Source organism: Bombina bombina, chromosome 5 (assembly GCF_027579735.1).
Source record: "Bombina bombina isolate aBomBom1 chromosome 5, aBomBom1.pri, whole genome shotgun sequence".
Taxonomy (NCBI): domain Eukaryota; kingdom Metazoa; phylum Chordata; class Amphibia; order Anura; family Bombinatoridae; genus Bombina; species Bombina bombina.
The window spans coordinates 31,662,098-31,678,285 of NC_069503.1; positions in this window are offsets into that span (position 1 = coordinate 31,662,098).

Genomic DNA, 16,188 nt, shown 5'->3' on the forward strand with positions numbered 1-16,188 from the left:
TGTGCTGCTCTCTGTGCTAGTGAAGGGTTAATACACACTGTGCTGCTCTCTGTGCTAGTGAAGGGTTAATACACACTGTACTGCTCTCTGTGCCAGTGAAGGGTTAATACACACTGTGCAGCTCTCTGTGCTAGTGAAGGGTTAATACACACTGTGCTGCTCTCTGTGCTAGAGAAGGGATTAAAACAAAAAACATCCAATTTGTCTTTGAAATGTTTGCAATTTTTATTTTGTCTGAGATGTAGTTCAGTATTGAAATGACCTTTGTTCCCCTCCCATTTACTTCCTTTTGCAGCTGTTGCTGGGTGAGTGAGTCAGGCTGTGTGTATTGTGTGATAAAACATTTTAGTCACTTTCTGGTCTTCTTAAAAAGTTTATAATTGTTATAAATGTTGTTCTTAAAATGCATGTTATTCATCTGTTTGTGCCAGGCAATGGGAAAGTGGTGTTTAACTCTTTGTGTTAGTGAAAAGTTATTACAAACTGTGCAGCTCTCTCTGCTAGTGAAGGTTTAATACACACTGTGCTGCTCTCTGGGCAAGTGAAAGGTTAATACACACTGTGCAGCTCTCTGTGCTAGTGAGGGGTTAATACACACTGTGCTGCTCTCTGTGCTAGTGAAGGGTTAATACACACTGTGTTGCTCTCTGTGCTAGTGAAGGGTTAATACACACTGTGCAGCTCTCTGTGCTAGTAAAGGGTTAATACACACTGTGCTGCTGTCTGTGCTAGTGAAAGGTTAATACACACTGTGCAGCTCTCTGTGCTAGTAAAGGGTTAATACACACTGTGCTGCTGTCTGTGCTAGTGAAGGGTTAATACACACTGTGCTGCTGTCTGTGCTAGTGAAGGGTTAATACACACTGTGCTGCTCTCTGTGCTAGTGAAGGGTTAATACACACTGTGCTGCTCTCTGTGCTAATGAAGGGTTAATACACACTGTGCTGCTCTCTGTGCTAGTGAAGGATTAATATACACTGTGCTGTTCTCTGTGCTAGTGAAGGATTAATATACACTGTGCTGTTCTCTGTGCTAGCGAAGGGTTAATACACACTGTGCTGCTCTCTGTGCTAGTGAAGGGTTAATATACACTGTGCTGTTCTCTGTGCTAGTGAAGGGTTAATACACACTGTGCTGCTCTCTGGGCCATTCTGCTTGTGCCAGGCAATGGGAAAGTAGTGTTTAACTCTTTGTGTTAGTGAAAAGTTATTACAAACTGTGCAGCTCTCTCTGCTAGTGAAGGGTTAATACACATTGTTTTGCACTCTGTGCTATTGAAGGGTTAATACACACTGTGCTGCTCTCTGGGCCAGTGAAAGGTTAATACACACTGTGCAGCTCTCTGTGCTAGTGAGGGGTTAATACACACTGTGCTGCTCTCTGTGCTAGTGAAGGGTTAATACACACTGTGTTGCTCTCTGTGCTAGTGAAGGGTTAATACACACTGTGCAGCTCTCTGTGCTAGTAAAGGGTTAATACACACTGTGCTGCTGTCTGTGCTAGTGAAGGGTTAATACACACTGTGCAGCTCTCTGTGCTAGTAAAGGGTTAATACACACTGTGCTGCTGTCTGTGCTAGTGAAGGGTTAATACACACTGTGCTGCTGTCTGTGCTAGTGAAGGGTTAATACACACTGTGCTGCTCTCTGTGCTAGTGAAGGGTTAATACACACTGTGCTGCTCTCTGTGCTAATGAAGGGTTAATACACACTGTGCTGCTCTCTGTGCTAGTGAAGGGTTAATACACACTGTGCTGCTCTCTGTGCTAGTGAAGGGTTAATACACACTGTGCTGCTCTCTGTGCTAGTGAAGGGTTAATACACACTGTGCTGCTCTCTGTGCTAGTGAAGGATTAATATACACTGTGCTGTTCTCTGTGCTAGTGAAGGATTAATATACACTGTGCTGTTCTCTGTGCTAGTGAAGGGTTAATACACACTGTGCTGCTCTCTGTGCTAGTGAAGGGTTAATATACACTGTGCTGTTCTCTGTGCTAGTGAAGGGTTAATACACACTGTGCTGCTCTCTGGGCCATTCTGCTTGTGCCAGGCAATGGGAAAGTAGTGTTTAACTCTTTGTGTTAGTGAAAAGTTATTACAAACTGTGCAGCTCTCTCTGCTAGTGAAGGGTTAATACACACTGTGCAGCTCTCTGGGCCAGTGAAGGGTTAATACACACTGTGCTGCTCTCTGGGCCAGTGAAGGGTTAATACACACTGTGCTGCTCTCTGTGCTAGTGAAGGATTAATACACACTGTGCTGCTCTCTGGGCCAGTGAAGGGTTAATACACACTGTGCTAGTGAAGGGTTAATACACACTGTGCTAGTGAAGGGTTAATACACACTGTGCTGCTTTCTGTGCCAGTGAAGGGTTAATACACACTGTGCTAATGAAGGGTTAATACACACTGTGCTAGTGAAGGGTTAATACACACTGTGCTGCTCTCTGTGCTAGTGAAGGTTTAATAGACACTGTGCTGCTCTCTGTGCTAGTGAAGGGTTAATACACATTGTGCTGCTCTCTGTCCTAGTGAAGGGTTAATACACACTGTGCTGCTCTCTGTGCTAGTGAAGGGTTAATACACACTGTGCTGCTCTCTGTGCTAGTGAAGGGTTAATACACACTGTGCTGCTCTCTGTGCTAGTGAAGGGTTAATACACACTGTGCAGCTCTCTGTGCTAGTGAAGGGTTAATACACACTGTGCTGCTTTCTGTGCTAGTGAAGGGGTTAATACACACTGTGCTGCTCTCTGTGCTAGTGAAGGGTTAATACACACTGTGCAGGTCTCTGTGCCAGTGAAGGGTTAATACACACTTTGCTGCTTTCTGTGCTAGTGAAGGGTTAATACACACTGTGCGGCTGCTTTCTGTGCTAGTGAAGGGTTAATACTCATTGTGCTGCTCTCTGTGCTAGTGAAGGGATAATACACACTGTGCTGCTCTGTGTGCCAGTGAAGGGTTAATACACACTGTGCTGCTCTCTCTGCTAGTGAAGGGTTAATACACACTGTGCTGCTCTCTGTGCTAGTGAAGGGTTAATACACACTGTGCTACTCTCTGTGCTAGTAAAGGGTTAATACACACTGTGCTGCTCTCTATGCTAGTGAAGGGTTAATACACACTGTGCTGCTGCTTTCTGTGCTAGTGAAGGGTTAATACTCACTGTGCTGCTCTCTGTGCTAGTGAAGGGATAATACACACTGTGCTGCTCTGTGTGCCAGTAAAGGGTTAATACACACTGTGCTGCTCTCTCTGCTAGTGAAGGGTTAATACACACTGTGCTGCTCTCTGTGCTAGTGAAGGGTTAATACACACTGTGCTACTCTCTGTGCTTGTAAAGGGTTAATACACACTGTGCTGCTCTCTATGCTAGTGAAGGGTTAATACACACTGTGCTGCTCTCTGTGCCAGTGAAGGGTTAATACACACTGTGCAGCTCTCTGTGCTAGTGAGGGGTTAATACACTCTGTGCTACTCTCTGTGCTAGTGAAGGGTTAATACACACTGTGCTGCTCTCTGTGCCAGTGAAGGGTTAATACACACTGTGCTGCTCTCTGTGCTAGTGAAGGGTTAATACACACTGTGCTGCTCTCTGTGCTATTGAAGGGTTAATACACACTGTGCTGTTCTCTGTGCTAGTGAAGGGTTAATATACACTGTGCTGTTCTCTGTGCTAGTGAAGGGTTAATACACACTGTTCTGCTCTCTGTGCTAATGAAGGGTTAATACACACTGTGCTGTTCTCTGTGCTAGTGAAGGGTTAATATACACTGTGCTGTTCTCTGTGTTAGTGAAGGGTTAATACACACGGTGCTGCTCTCTGTGCTAGTGAAGGGTTAATACACACTGTGCTGCTCTCTGTGCTAGTGAAGGTTTAATAGACACTGTGCTGCTCTCTGTGCTAGTGAAGGGTTAATACACACTGTGCTGCTCTCTGTGCTAGTGAAGGGTTAATAAACACTGTGCTGCTCTCTGTGCTAGTGAAGGGTTAATACACACTGTGCAGCTCTCTGTGCTAGTGAAGGGTTAATACACACTGTGCTGCTTTCTGTGCTAGTGAAGGGGTTAATACTCTGTGCTGCTCTCTGTGCTAGTGAAGGGTTAATACACACTGTGCTGCTCTCTGTGCCAGTGAAGGGTTAATACACACTGTGCAGCTCTCTGTGCTAGTGAGGGGTTAATACACTCTGTGCTACTCTCTGTGCTAGTGAAGGGTTAATACACACTGTGCTGCTCTCTGTGCCAGTGAAGGGTTAATACACACTGTGCTGCTCTCTGTGCTAGTGAAGGGTTAATACACACTGTGCTGCTCTCTGTGCTATTGAAGGGTTAATACACACTGTGCTGTTCTCTGTGCTAGTGAAGGGTTAATATACACTGTGCTGTTCTCTGTGTTAGTGAAGGGTTAATACACACTGTGCTGCTCTCTGTGCTAGTGAAGGGTTAATACACACTGTGCTGCTCTCTGTGCTAGTGAAGGTTTAATAGACACTGTGCTGCTCTCTGTGCTAGTGAAGGGTTAATACACACTGTGCTGCTCTCTGTCCTAGTGAAGGGTTAATACACACTGTGCTGCTCTCTGTGCTAGTGAAGGGTTAATAAACACTGTGCTGCTCTCTGTGCTAGTGAAGGGTTAATACACACTGTGCAGCTCTCTGTGCTAGTGAAGGGTTAATACACACTGTGCTGCTTTCTGTGCTAGTGAAGGGGTTAATACTCTGTGCTGCTCTCTGTGCTAGTGAAGGGTTAATACACACTGTGCTGCTCTCTGTGCTAGTGAAGGGTTAATACACACTGTGCAGGTCTCTGTGCCAGTGAAGGGTTAATACACACTGTATATATAAAAAAATCAGTGCGCCAAATACCTGTATATAAATTGAAAAAAACATAAAGTGCATCAAAATTAAAAACACCTATGCAAATAAATACATGAGTGACAACTGCGAAATAAAAACAATGTGGTTAATATCCCAATCAAACCAATGCTGTAGATGATGGGAATGTTGTATTGGACAGTTCATCTAGTCCATAATCCAAATCCTGAAATCTGGAACGGATAGCAGGCTGCTTCTTCGAATTTCTTGTTGGTGTCCCAAGATGTTAAACTCTGCAGAAGTGAATGATAAAAAAAGAAGGCGCCACCATAGTGCACAATCAGATGTGTATAACACGCCAATAAAACAAGTAAGACCGTACTTACAAGCTGTATGACACTTGAGAAGTGTCACAAACGCCTTCTGGACTGTTAGGAGTCATCCAGCTAACTCACACTGGTGGATTTCAGAATTCTTCTGGGGTGTGAGGGCGGCGATGGCAGAAAGCAAACAGCATCCAGCAACAGAAGTTTCACAGAACCGGCCCGTCTTGTACTATCCACTGTTATTGTAGGTACATTTGTGGATACAATGTAACAGATGGATCAATAGGATGAGTAAATGAATGAATAAAGGATACTTCATGGCAAAAGTCTTGTAAAAGCAAACAGACTTTATTTGGAGTACATAAGCACAACGTTTCTCGGTCTCTCCTGACCGTTTCCTCAGGTGCAATATACATAATAGTTAAAACCACGAACTTTTATTGCCGAATTTTCGGCGTCTTCTAAAGTGAACAGCGCATGCGTGAAGGTGTGACCACTAATAGAGCTACCATTGGTCACTGATATCCAATGGTAAGAGAAATAATATTCAAGCCTCTGTGTGAAATCAACAGCGTGAGTAAAAAACTGCTATTGATGGCAGACAACCACAATCAGGCCGTGCAAGGCTCAACTATCTGAGCGTATCAAAAGATTATCTTGAAATATGTATAAAATATATCAAAAAATATTTTGAATAAGTAAATATATATATATACACAGAGTAAAAAATAAATAAATAAATAAATAAAAATCTTTCCATTCGGTCGCTCTTAGTGGTGACACCCACAGCGCAACTCAATTTCTACAGCTAAACAGGTTGAACCAGAGTATCTCTCTGTCAAGATGCAAGTGATATAAATAAAGCACTATTACTTAATATACAACATAAAACTGTAGATCGGAACCTCATATAAAAAGCCTATAAAATGCAATTCATTTAAAAAACATATGTTAATGTTTCTAAAACATAGACAGAGTTCAAAATTAAATAAAAACACAAATGTGTCATAACTAATTATTGAACTAAATAAATAAATACAAATATAACCCACTCTAAAGACATATATACAAATGTATATATACACATATGCATATACACGTGTATGTAGATGTAAAAAAAGTTATAGATATAACTATACATGCATATATGCACATACACACGTCACATACCCACTGAGTACAGATAAATCAACAATACAAATGGCATCACAAATGAAATACAATATGCCTGTCATATAACAGTCATAATACATCTGTATTGTTAACACTTGATGTAATCCACGTCCTAAAAGGCAATAGTGATAGATTTATCCATAAAGAGCCCTATCAATATAATCAACATAGTGTGAACTAAAAATTTTTAAAAGATATAATAAAAAATAATATAAATAATATTAAAATTTAGTTAGTTAAAAGCTGCCATATCAATGTTGGCATTAAGTCCACCGGGGGACAAGCTTTTGAGTTTCCATATCCAAAAGGTCTCCCTTTGTCTCAAATGTAGAAACCTATTTCTGCCCCACTTGGGTAGGATCTGTTCTAGTGGGAATATGGAAAAACAATCAGATGGTGTGGAATGGCAAAGACTAGCATGTTTGGGGACACTGTGGTTTTTTATATTGTTTTCTATATTTCTTTTATGTTCCCCCCACCTCTTTTTTAGGGGCCTGGAGGTCCTCCCCACATATTGGACCCCACATACACACTCCAAGAGATAAACGACAAAGGGAGAGTCACACGTGAAATGTGAATTAATATTAAATTTTTCTTTGGTGGTAAATGAAATAAATTCAGTTCTATTTGGATTTGTAAAAGCACATAGGCCACAATGCGCCCGATTACATTTGAAAAACCCTGGTTTGCCTAGTACTGTAGAGTCCCTATTCCTAAGGCTGCATCCCTTAGCTTTGTTTTTCGGCTGATGTACTTTCATGACTACTTTGCTGGGTGCCAGCTTGTTTTTTAAAGTGGGAGCTCTTCTGAAAGTACATATTGGTTGCTTACTCAGTGTGCTGGTAAGAAGTGGATCGTTCTCCAGGATATACCAATATTTTTCTAAAATGCCTTTAATCTTGTTATGGTTATTATTGAATTGTGTTACAAATCTAACCCCAGTATTACTTAGCTTAATAGGAGTTTTTGGCCTATCTTCTTTGTTGGTCTCTTTATTTGCCCCTGTATATTTAATAAAAAAATCCTCTCTACATTTTTTTCTGGCTTCAAGAAAGCTGGTCTCGATTAAACTACTAGGGAAATTTTTCTCTAAAAACCTTTCCTTTAAAAGGTTGGCCTGTATATCAAAAGTTTTCAAATCAGTGCAGTTTCTGCGCAACCTACAGAACTGGTTGTATGGTATATTCTTTTTCCAGGGTAAGTGGTGGTTGCTTTTAAAGTTAAGATAGCTGTTAGCATCCACTGATTTGAAAAAAGTTTTGGTAGAAATATTACCTAGGTTATCCCATTCAAGTATTAAATCCAGAAAGTCTATACTTGTTTCATCCATTTTGGATGAAAAATGCAGACCCATATCGTTATCGTTTAATCTATCGACAAAATTTTGGGCCTCTGTATGGGTACCTTCCCAGATAAACAAGAGGTCATCAATGAAACGGCCATAGAAGACCAGATTCGCCACCGAGTCGGAGGAATAGATGTATCTGTCCTCAAACATGCACATAAATAAATTGGCAAAGCTCGGGGCGAATCTGGTCCCCATGGCCGTTCCCTTGATCTGCAAAAAGAATTTTTCTTGATAAATAAAATAATTGTTCTTCAGAACAAATAAGATACACTCTAAAAGGAATTCCCTTTGTTTGTCTGGCATATAGATGTCTTGTTTCAAATAATATTCAATGGCATTTATGCCTAGATCATGGGCTATATTTGAATACAAAGCCGAGACATCACAAGTAAGCCATAAGAGTTCCCTATTTGCCTTCTTGATTTTAGATATCTTATAAATAAGATCCGGGGTATCTTGAATATATGAAGTTAAGGTGACTACTGATTTTTTTAGGAATTGATCCACATATTCAGATAGATTACATGTGAGATTGCCAATACCCGAAATGATAGGCCTCCCAGGAGGATCCACCAAATTTTTGTGGATCTTCGGGAGGTGATAATAGTAAGCCAAATTCGGATTACTTGGGATTAAAAAATCTCTTTCTTTCTTAGTTAGAATACCTTCTAACCAGCCACGATCTACCATTTTGACCAGATTGGCCAGAAATTTATTAGTGGGATTGAAAGTAAGGACTTTGTAATACTGTTCATCATACAAAATCCTATCGGCTTCTCTTATGTAATCTACACGATTCTGTATAATTATTCCTCCGCCCTTATCTGCTTCTCTAATTACTATGTTATTGTTGGAAGCTAGTCTAGATAGGGCTTTAATTTCATAAACATTCAAATTGGAATCTTTGGTTTTAGCTCCTGGTAATTTTCCAAAGTCTTCCAATACTAGTTTTTGAAATAATTCAATGTTTAAACCTGCATTGGGTGGATTGAAGTTAGATTTGGGGGTTAAATTTGAATGTATACAATCTTCAAAGAGATCAGCACAAAGAGTATCTGGATTAAAATATACAATATCCATAGAAGGACGTTCACTCATATCATTTGTCAAAATTGGTCTGTGCCCTGAATCTTTTAGTTTCTTTTCACAGAAATAACGCTGTAAAGACAGTTTACGAACAAATTTGTTCAGATCCACAAACAAATCAAACAAATTATGTTGATTTGATGGACAGACAAAACGCAAATTTCTTCATTAGAGAGAACGTGATTAGATAAATTGTATATATTTTTACTCATGCGTTTAAGTTTCTCTTTTTTGGAAGTCTTACCTCTCCCTCTGCTGCCACGTTGGCGTATGATCTTTTTCTTGGTGTAGTGGTAGCCAATTTTTCCCCCTCTTGGGCCCTTTCTAGTTGTTTTAATCTGATTGGTGCATGTCTGAGATGTGGCGGGGTGTACATTTGTTTTTGGTTGTACTGAAAAACCTGAGATTTGTTATTCTGTCTGTTGCAGATTTGACTGAAAAATGGCAAGCTACTCTGACAGATTGTTCACTGAAACTTATAGACCTACTAATCGAGTTTAGAACAATTCTATTGAACAAAACAGAGTTAGAAATCGAGGAGATTCAGAATACCCTAATCAAACATGAATCTAATACTGATTATGTTAAACACATAAAAGAAGTACAAGAAAAATCAGATACATTCCAAAAGAAAATTATACACACTAAAATCAAAAAACTAGCCAGAGATGAGAAAGATTATCTGGAAGGCAAAGTGTATGACCTCCAGAAGGGAACTCTAGAAAGTGAACCTAACAGTGGTCCACCGGAAATCGATACACCTCAAGAGAAACCATGGGTAAAAGTCAATTATAAGAAACCCAAAGATAAAAAGAAAAATTTGAGTTTTAGAAACTCGAACAATACCCCGTTTAATTCTAACCATAGGGAATATAGTCAATCTTCTACCTCTAATTGGGAAAGAGAGGATTTCAATAACAGTCCACATACATACAGATACAATCAATATCAACATAATACCCAACAATACAACAGGGAGGAAGAGATAGAATATAGAAACCGTGGTTTCCAAAACAGGAACCATGGGAGTAATTCTAGAGTTCAACAAAATGAAATTAATTATAACAACAGCTACCAAAGAGATGAAAACAGACAGAATAACAAATCTCAGGTTTTTCAGTACAACCAAAAACAAATGTACACCCCGCCACATCTCAGACATGCACCAATCAGATTAAAACAACTAGAAAGGGCCCAAGAGGGGGAAAAATTGGCTACCACTACACCAAGAAAAAGATCATACGCCAACGTGGCAGCAGAGGGAGAGGTAAGACTTCCAAAAAAGAGAAACTTAAACGCATGAGTAAAAATATATACAATTTATCTAATCACGTTCTCTCTAATGAAGAAATTTGCGTTTTAAATAGGGGTTTATCGTTTTGTCCATCAAATCAACATAATTTGTTTGATTTGTTTGTGGATCTGAACAAATTTGTTCGTAAACTGTCTTTACAGCGTTATTTCTGTGAAAAGAAACTAAAAGATTCAGGCCACAGACCAATTTTGACAAATGATATGAGTGAACGTCCTTCTATGGATATTGTATATTTTGATCCAGATACTCTTTGTGCTGATCTCTTTGAAGATTGTATACATTCAAATTTAACCCCCAAATCTAACTTCAATCCACCCAATGCAGGTTTAAACATTGAATTATTTCAAAAACTAGTATTGGAAGACTTTGGAAAATTACCAGGAGCTAAAACCAAAGATTCCAATTTGAATGTTTATGAAATTAAAGCCCTATCTAGACTAGCTTCCAACAATAACATAGTAATTAGAGAAGCAGATAAGGGCGGAGGAATAATTATACAGAATCGTGTAGATTACATAAGAGAAGCCAATAGGATTTTGTATGATGAACAGTATTACAAAGTCCTTACTTTCAATCCCACTAATAAATTTCTGGCCAATCTGGTCAAAATGGTAGATCGTGGCTGGTTAGAAGGTATTCTAACTAAGAAAGAAAGAGATTTTTTAATCCCAAGTAATCCGAATTTGGCTTACTATTATCACCTCCCGAAGATCCACAAAAATTTGGTGGATCCTCCTGGGAGGCCTATCATTTCGGGTATTGGCAATCTCACATGTAATCTATCTGAATATGTGGATCAATTCCTAAAAAAATCAGTAGTCACCTTAACTTCATATATTCAAGATACCCCGGATCTTATTTATAAGATATCTAAAATCAAGAAGGCAAATAGGGAACTCTTATGGCTTACTTGTGATGTCTCGGCTTTGTATTCAAATATAGCCCATGATCTAGGCATAAATGCCATTGAATATTATTTGAAACAAGACATCTATATGCCAGACAAACAAAGGGAATTCCTTTTAGAGTGTATCTTATTTGTTCTGAAGAACAATTATTTTATTTATCAAGAAAAATTCTTTTTGCAGATCAAGGGAACGGCCATGGGGACCAGATTCGCCCCGAGCTTTGCCAATTTATTTATGTGCATGTTTGAGGACAGATACATCTATTCCTCCGACTCGGTGGCGAATCTGGTCTTCTATGGCCGTTTCATTGATGACCTCTTGTCATACATACAGAGGCCCAAAATTTTGTCGATAGATTAAATGATAACGATATGGGTCTGCATTTTTCATCCAAAATGGATGAAACAAGTATAGACTTTCTGGATTTAATACTTGAATGGGATAACCTAGGTAATATTTCTACCAAAACTTTTTTCAAATCAGTGGATGCTAACAGCTATCTTAACTTTAAAAGCAACCACCACTTACCCTGGAAAAAGAATATACCATACAACCAGTTCTGTAGGTTGCGCAGAAACTGCACTGATTTGAAAACTTTTGATATACAGGCCAACCTTTTAAAGGAAAGGTTTTTAGAGAAAAATTTCCCTAGTAGTTTAATCGAGACCAGCTTTCTTGAAGCCAGAAAAAAATGTAGAGAGGATTTTTTTATTAAATATACAGGGGCAAATAAAGAGACCAATAAAGAAGATAGGCCAAAAACTCCTATTAAGCTAAGTAATACTGGGGTTAGATTTGTAACACAATTCAATAATAACCATAACAAGATTAAAGGCATTTTAGAAAAATATTGGTATATCCTGGAGAACGATCCACTTCTTACCAGCACACTGAGTAAGCAACCAATATGTACTTTCAGAAGAGCTCCCACTTTAAAAAACAAGCTGGCACCCAGCAAAGTAGTCATGAAAGTACATCAGCCGAAAAACAAAGCTAAGGGATGCAGCCTTAGGAATAGGGACTCTACAGTACTAGGCAAACCAGGTTTTTTCAAATGTAATCGGGCGCATTGTGGCCTATGTGCTTTTACAAATCCAAATAGAACTGAATTTATTTCATTTACCACCAAAGAAAAATTTTATATTAATTCACATTTCATGTGTGACTCTCCCTTTGTCGTTTATCTCTTGGAGTGTGTATGTGGGGTCCAATATGTGGGGAGGACCTCCAGGCCCCTAAAAAAGAGGTGGGAGGAACATAAAAGAAATATAGAAAACAATATAAAAAACCACAGTGTCCCCAAACATGCTAGTCTTTGCCATTCCACACCATCTGTTTGTTTTTCCATATTCCCACTAGAACAGATCCTACCCAAGTGGGGCAGAAATAGGTTTCTACATTTGAGACAAAGGGAGACCTTTTGGATATGGAAACTCAAAAGCTTGTCCCCCGGTGGACTTAATGCCAACATTGATATGGCAGCTTTTAACTAACTAAATTTTAATATTATTTATATTATTTTTTATTATATCTTTTAACATTTTTTAGTTCACACTATGTTGATTATATTGATAGGGCTTTTTGTGGATAATTCTATCACTATTGTCTTTTGGGACGTGGAATACACCAAGTGTTAATAATACAGATGTATTATGACTGTTATAAGATAGGCATATTGTATTTCATTTGTGATGCCATTTGTATTGTTGATTTATCTGTACTCAGTGGGTATGTGACGTGTGTATGTGCATATATGCATGTATAGTTATATCTATAACTTTTTTTACATCTACATACACGTGTATATGCATATGTGTATATATACATTTCTATATATGTCTTTAGAGTGGGTTATATTTGTATTTATTTATTTAGTTCAATAATTAGTTATGACACATTTGTGTTTTTATTTAATTTTGAACTCTGTCTATGTTTTAGAAACATTAACATATGTTTTTTAAATGAATTGCATTTTATAGGCTTTTTATATGAGGTTCCGATCTACAGTTTTATGTTGTATATTAAGTAATAGTGCTTTATTTATATCACTTGCATCTTGACAGAGAGATACTCTGGTTCAACCTGTTTAGCTGTAGAAATTGAGTTGCGCTGTGGGTGTCACCACTAAGAGCGACCGAATGGAAAGATTTTTATTTATTTATTTATTTATTTTTTACTCTGTGTATATATATATATTTACTTATTCAAAATATTTTTTGATATATTTTATACATATTTCAAGATACTCAATCTTTTGATACGCTCAGATAGTTGAGCCTTGCACGGCCTGATTGTGGTTGTCTGCCATCAATAGCAGTTTTTTACTCACGCTGTTGATTTCACACAGAGGCTTGAATATTATTTCTCTTACCATTGGATATCAGTGACCAATGGTAGCTCTATTAGTTGTCACACCTTCACGCATGCGCTGTTCACTTTAGAAGACGCTGAAAATTCGGCAATAAAAGTTTGTGGTTTTAACTATTATGTATATTGCACCTGAGGAAACGGTCAGGAGAGACCAAGAAACGTTGTGCTTATGTACTCCAAATAAAGTCTCTTTGCTTTTACAAGACTTTTGCCATGAAGTATCCTTTATTCATTCATTTACTCATCCTATTGATCCATCTGTTACATTGTATCCACAAATGTACCTACAATAACAGTGGATAGTACAAGACGGGCCGGTTCTGTGAAACTTCTGTTGCTGGATGCTGTTTGCTTTCTGCCATCGCCGCCCTCACACCCCAGAAGAATTCTGAAATCCACCAGTGTGAGTTAGCTGGACGACTCCTAACAGTCCAGAAGGCGTTTGTGACACTTCTCAAGTGTCATACAGCTTGTAAGTACGGTCTTACTTGTTTTATTGGCGTGTTATACACATCTGATTGTGCACTATGGTGGCGCCTTCTTTTTTTATCATTCACTTCTGCAGAGTTTAACATCTTGGGACACCAACAAGAAATTCGAAGAAGCAGCCTGCTATCCGTTCCAGATTTCAGGATTTGGATTATGGACTAGATGAACTGTCCAATACAACATTCCCATCATCTACAGCATTGGTTTGATTGGGATATTAACCACATTGTTTTTATTTCGCAGTTGTCACTCATGTATTTATTTGCATAGGTGTTTTTAATTTTGATGCACTTTATGTTTTTTTCAATTTATATACAGGTATTTGGCGCACTGATTTTTTTATATATAAGTTTATTTCTTGTTTTTTGGGTATTGATCAGTTAGCGACTACACTTATCATACACCACCATACCGGCCACTATATATTTGGTTATACGGTGGGTAATATTTAAGATACCGCACTATCTGTGCACACATTCAAGATACCACACTATTTGTGCACACATGCACATAGATTATAATAGTGGTTTTTATATCTAGTCTGCAATCACTGCACTGTTTTGTATATTTATAGATTACATATATACAATTTTTGTATCACCTGTGATTCTTATAATTATCGATTCACACTATCACTATACACACCTAAAAATACACATAATTTGGTTACTATAGAAGTGTTATCTATTGATATTCTCACATTTGAATTTTATATCACATCTTATATTTTTATATATTTACCATGCAAAATAAAGACCAAAGGCTAAAACTCAGGGAAGCCCTGAGTAACCATGAGAATATACAAGATATGTCAGATGAAACCATAGACGATCTTTCCATGGTACAACTATTCCACAAACTAGAGGATGCCTTAAAAAATGAGCATAGACATTGGTGGGATATTGACACACTCAAAAAATACAAAGAGAGAGGTCAAATCCCTAGAGGTCTCAGAATTTCTAAATTATGTTCCTTCAAACAAGATGCAGATTTGACTGAAAAATGGCAAGCTACTCTGACAGATTGTTCACTGAAACTTATAGACCTACTAATCGAGTTTAGAACAATTCTATTGAACAAAACAGAGTTAGAAATCGAGGAGATTCAGAATACCCTAATCAAACATGAATCTAATACTGATTATGTTAAACACATAAAAGAAGTACAAGAAAAATCAGATACATTCCAAAAGAAAATTATACACACTAAAATCAAAAAACTAGCCAGAGATGAGAAAGATTATCTGGAAGGCAAAGTGTATGACCTCCAGAAGGGAACTCTAGAAAGTGAACCTAACAGTGGTCCACCGGAAATCGATACACCTCAAGAGAAACCATGGGTAAAAGTCAATTATAAGAAACCCAAAGATAAAAAGAAAAATTTGAGTTTTAGAAACTCGAACAATACCCCGTTTAATTCTAACCATAGGGAATATAGTCAATCTTCTACCTCTAATTGGGAAAGAGAGGATTTCAATAACAGTCCACATACATACAGATACAATCAATATCAACATAATACCCAACAATACAACAGGGAGGAAGAGATAGACTATAGAAACCGTGGTTTCCAAAACAGGAACCATGGGAGTAATTCTAGAGTTCAACAAAATGAAATTAATTATAACAACAGCTACCAAAGAGATGAAAACAGACAGAATAACAAATCTCAGGTTTTTCAGTACAACCAAAAACAAATGTACACCCCGCCACATCTCAGACATGCACCAATCAGATTAAAACAACTAGAAAGGGCCCAAGAGGGGGAAAAATTGGCTACCACTACACCAAGAAAAAGATCATACGCCAACGTGGCAGCAGAGGGAGAGGTAAGACTTCCAAAAAAGAGAAACTTAAACGCATGAGTAAAAATATATACAATTTATCTAATCACGTTCTCTCTAATGAAGAAATTTGCGTTTTAAATAGGGGTTTATCGTTTTGTCCATCAAATCAACATAATTTGTTTGATTTGTTTGTGGATCTGAACAAATTTGTTCGTAAACTGTCTTTACAGCGTTATTTCTGTGAAAAGAAACTAAAAGATTCAGGCCACAGACCAATTTTGACAAATGATATGAGTGAACGTCCTTCTATGGATATTGTATATTTTGATCCAGATACTCTTTGTGCTGATCTCTTTGAAGATTGTATACATTCAAATTTAACCCCCAAATCTAACTTCAATCCACCCAATGCAGGTTTAAACATTGAATTATTTCAAAAACTAGTATTGGAAGACTTTGGAAAATTACCAGGAGCTAAAACCAAAGATTCCAATTTGAATGTTTATGAAATTAAAGCCCTATCTAGACTAGCTTCCAACAATAACATAGTAATTAGAGAAGCAGATAAGGGCG